Source organism: Panicum hallii, chromosome 7, assembly GCF_002211085.1.
Source record: "Panicum hallii strain FIL2 chromosome 7, PHallii_v3.1, whole genome shotgun sequence".
NCBI lineage: Eukaryota > Viridiplantae > Streptophyta > Magnoliopsida > Poales > Poaceae > Panicum > Panicum hallii.
In genome coordinates, this window is record NC_038048.1 from 31,664,008 (window position 1) to 31,668,959 (window position 4,952).

The 4,952-nt window shown below is 49.2% G+C and overlaps 1 pseudogene; it reads right to left on the reverse strand.

The window, feature by feature from the left end:
• Positions 1–3,542: 3,542 nt before the first annotated feature.
• LOC112900635 lies at positions 3,543–4,220 on the reverse strand (annotated as a pseudogene).
• Positions 4,221–4,952: the final 732 nt, after the last annotated feature.

A 4,952-nucleotide genomic window follows, 5' to 3' on the forward strand; every position in this document is an offset into this window, starting at 1 on the left:
GACTCATGGCCTACATTAAAATAAGATGTATGCTATGTGAATGGTTTGCTGATTTTAAGAATAAGATGTATTCTGTCATTATATGAAGCTAACCTGTCAACTAGGGCTCTGAACTAATCAGTTTCTGCGGTCACACTGGACTTGATATGTTTACCATAGATGGTTTTCCTTGCATTCAGATATACACATCTGTAACCCTAACAGCGAGATATTTTGAAAACAGTGGAATGCCGGAGTGCAAACTCGGCTTGAATGATAGGGTTCTTTTGGAGGCTCAAGGCCGAACAACTAAAGGAAAAAGCTATAGACCTTGATGATATCAAATTTCATCAGTAAGCAAACATCATTGCTCTTTTGTCAACCAACCTGTTGCATTACTACTTGAGCATGACCATTTTCCTTTATCTTCTTTAGGTGTGTACGTTTGGCTAGATTTGAGAATGACAGAACAATATCTTTCATACCACCTGATGGATCTTTTGATCTAATGACGTACAGGCTTAGCACTCAGGTTCTCTTCCTGATCAAACTGTGGGATGCTTTAGACACGAAATGCATTTGTTTGGTCGTTTCTCACATGCCTGACTTCATTTGATGTTCTTTAGGTGAAACCACTTATCTGGGTGGAAGCACAAATTGAGAAGCATTCTAGAAGCCGTATAGAGCTCATGGTGAAGGCAAGGAGTCAGTTCAAGGAAAGGAGGTGAGTGCTTTTCTTACAAAAGCAAGATTTGCATGTCTTACAGGAGTGGGCTGTTTCAAAGGATGGGTTTTTTTTTTACACTTGCAGCACGGCAACAAATGTTGAAATTGAAGTGCCTGTTCCTTCAGATGCCACAAACCCAAATATAAGAACTTCAATGGGTTCTGCTGCATATGCCCCTGAGAGAGATGCAATGGTCTGGAAAAGTAAAATCATTTCTGGTGGCAAGGTAACTACTATCCGAAATTAATTCTTTGATTTTTCTTTTCATTGCTACTTTGAGGGGTGCTAATATTACTGAATCTATTCCTCTAGGAATACATGTGCAGAGCGGAATTTAGTCTTCCTAGCATAACAGCGGAAGAAGGGGCCCCAGAAAAGAAAGCGCCGATACGAGTGAAATTTGAGATACCATATTTCACTGTATCAGGCATTCAGGTAATACATTATCCGTTTGCAGTATGTGATTCAAATATTCTGTTCTATGGTATTTTCCCTGGTATCTTCAGTCTATGATTGGTTCGCTATCCTGTATATTGTGCAGGTTCGGTATCTGAAGATAATTGAAAAGAGTGGTTACCAGGCACTTCCCTGGGTTAGATACATCACAATGGCTGGTGAATATGAGCTGAGACTTATATGAGTTCTCTCCTTTCTTGATGCTGGAAGACATTGATGAAACCGCAAGACTCCGAAGACAAACACATATTGCCCGATATGGAGCAAATTGGCATTACGATGTAGTGTGGAAGTTATCTCCTGAAAAGCTCTACCATACAAGGTTTTCCCCCTGTGGCTTGTTGTTCATCTTGTTAGACTCACCTTACCATGGTTACTGTAAGTTACCCATCAAGTATAGTTTTGGAAAAAAAAAAGGAAACTTTCACTTTTCAGTTCACCTGTATTATTATTGATTTATTTTTTGTGGGTACCAAACTTGTATTTGTTTCCTTTTGTATTACACGGAAAACTTGAGCTGATTTGAGTTCGACGGGACACCTCATGTCATCAAATCGGTGGTAATTCTGCAGGTTAAAACTATGTTGCTCTTCTACTCTTCTAGCAAGCGAAAGAACCGAAAAACCTACCAATTTTTTTTAAGAGTTCATTAATTCCATTTGATTTTTGTTTTTTATTTTGAAAGAGCTATGCCAAATCCTTATCGCACCATCTGTTGCATGTACTGAAAAAGGTCAGTATGCCATGAGATCAGTGTTAAGAGTACTCCATGTGAGGAAGTTGAAGATGCATTTCGTATCGTATACCCATCTTATGTATGTTGATCCATCCCCCTTCTAGATTCAAAGAAATCTAGCTTATTCTTCGTTCGGTACTTTTAAAATATTTTGGGTGTTGAAATGTGCCTGTCACACTGTTTTTAGAGTCAAAGAAATGCTCCTGAAGTCAGACCGGAATATGTACATTCTCTTGCATATTTCCTCTGCATCCTTTGAATTGGCCAGCCCCTCCTTCCCTGAGCATATTTCCGCTACACCTTTGAATTGGCCTTTCGTGGGCATGTATTTCATCTGTCCTTGTTTGATCTCGCCTTTGGCCCTTCCATCGAGTTGTTCTCCAGGACCTTCCTGTGCTTTTATGTCCTCCGAGTCGAAGATGAAGGAGCTGGAAGCAGGAGCAGGGGATGAAGCCGACGAGCCAGCTGCAGCGGTGAATGGAGTCCGCGAGGGCGTTGGGACGCAGCAATTATTGAGGACGACGACTTCCACAGCCGGCCGAGCTCACGGAGCCTCTCTGGTCCGCCTACCAGATCAGCAAGAGCGCCGAGGAGATGTGGTCGCTGGCACGCGCAGCCTCAGGAGCAAGTCAACCCTGCTGCACGCCTCCCTCATCGGCATGGTCTCCAAGATGGCGCCTCTGGACATCATCTGACTGTGCCGAGATGCCAGACGATGGCTGCTGTGACTACGAGGAGGAACTCATCGTCGACAGCCTGTGGGCGCCGATCAATCTCGTTGCCGTGGATCCCCTGCTCATCCGATCCCCGGGCTGCGCCGTTGTAAGTTGTAACAGCAGGATTTGTGCTGGCGACGCGCAATGAGGAGGTGTGCGACCGGATGGATTTCAGGAAGAAGATGAGAGTGGAATGCCTGCCGTGGCAGAGCTCAAGCAGCTAGGGGGCCTTGCCCGGTGTGCTCTGGGCGAACATGAGCGCGTTGCCGTGGCTCGGCATCTCCAGCTGCGCCAATCTCGAAGACGTGACCATCAGGCATCAGCGTGGACGACGGCAGCGGCCGGCGCGGTGACCTGCCGTTCCTGTCGCTGCGCCGCCTGTACGTCTGGTTCTGCACCGGCATCCAAGCGCTGCTTGTCCGTGACGAGCCGGCGGCGGTGTCAGACGACGCCACGGCGGCGCTCGCCGCGTTCCCGAACGTGACGCACGTGCAGCTCGTGACCTTGCCGGAGCTGAAGAGCTTGGTCGCGGGAGGGGCAGGGCCGGGGCGCGTTGCTGGCGCTGCCGGCGCTGGAGGTTTTGGAGGTGAGGAGGAGGTGCAGCAGCAGTACCGCTAACAACTCGCAAATCAACCTTTGTCCGGAGCAAATGAAGTTGGAATGTCAGCGTTTGTTTTGATTAGAATACGCAGTTGCCAACATTGTCAAGGCACGCGCTTTTAATTGCTTTCTAGTTCCTCGTTTCTGCTTTGTTTTTATAAACACGTGGACATTCCGATCCGCACAAACATACATTCACATTCTCCATGGTTACAAGATAATCCGACCTCAACTACAATTGTGTTTCTTCAGTCCCAAAGACACCTATACACGCTGAAAGGAATCAGCAAATGTACAAGAGAGCAAATGTACTCTAGCAGATGTCCACACGTGCCTGTCTAGGCGTCTAGCTAGCTATGGCTGCTGCTCCTTGATGATGGCTGCCAGGTCGAGGCAGTTGCTGACGAGGCGGCTGATGTGGCGCTGCGCCCCGGGTATGGGCGACTGCAGCTCCGGCCGCTCGTCGAAGATGTCCTCGCAGTCGGTGGAGAAGGTGCCCGCCGCCGACAGCTCCGTCATGAGGTCCGCGCTGCTGCCGCCGCTCTTGAGCGTGTCCCGCGTGCTGTTCAGCGAGTCCACCAGCGACGCGTAGCTCTCCCTGCACGACTGCAGCGACGACGCCATCCCGTCGCCCTTGTCGCCGCCCGACCGGATCGCCGCGTCCAGCTTCATCGCCGCCATCGCCGCCTTCACCGCCGTGATCCGCAGCGACGTGTCCAGCAGCTGCTCCGGCGTCGCCACCCCGGGCAGCGTCGCCATTCGTCGTGCACAGCGTCTTGTAGTGCATCTAATACACACGCCATCGCACATGCACATGCGCACATGTGTAAGCAATGCAATCTGTATGGACTTCGTCGATCTCTACAAAGCTTCATGTATGTTGTGCTACCTGTTGGCATAGCGCCATGAGCTCATCGTGGCCGGCGGTGGCGAACAGGCGACGGCCGTCGGAGGCGGGGGCGGCCGCGGTGGGGTTGAAGACGATGGGGTGGACCACGCGGGCACCGGCGGGAATTCAAAGACGCCGCCGAGGCGGCGACTAGAATCAGAGCGCGATAATGTGTCGGAATCGGAACATTATATTGCTTGGTCCTTCGAAATGAGGAATGAGCGGTGAGCAAAACAAGACAGACGAGGGCGCGAGAGAGGCTATAAGCGCGAGCCGTTCGTGTCCGGAAAAACGGTGCTGGTATTGACTGCAAGTGAAAACTGGCCGTAAACTTTTTTGGGTTGCTGTGGCTGGCTAGCCTTCATTGTAGGTCGCTCCACCCTTGCAGGCTTCAGAGTTTTCATGAAACATTCTTCGGCCCATATGCATTGCAACAGGACAAGAGCTTACTTCAAGCATCTTCTATTTTACGTTATCATCAGAATTACTTAAACCAGCTGCAAGATTCTGCCACTAGGGCACTAGCCGGCACATACATCAACACCGATCGAATACAGAGTAAATAGGAGCACATACAAATCAAAGTCGTCTCTACTAGCTGATAATAAACAGTGTTGAAACGGAATCTTGAATCTTCGTAGGTCAGAGCAAGGACACCTTCGAATGAATCTGGACTAAACTAACCCGTAGGACGGACGTAACAGTGACGCATCTAGGAGCAGGGATTGGTGAGGAACTCCGCTGCTGGCCACCGAGTTGCCACGTTCAGCTGCTGGGGTCACCGGTATGATAGAGTTGAAGGCCAGGGCAGTGGCAACTAGGATTCTAGGAACCAATTGAATGACTTCG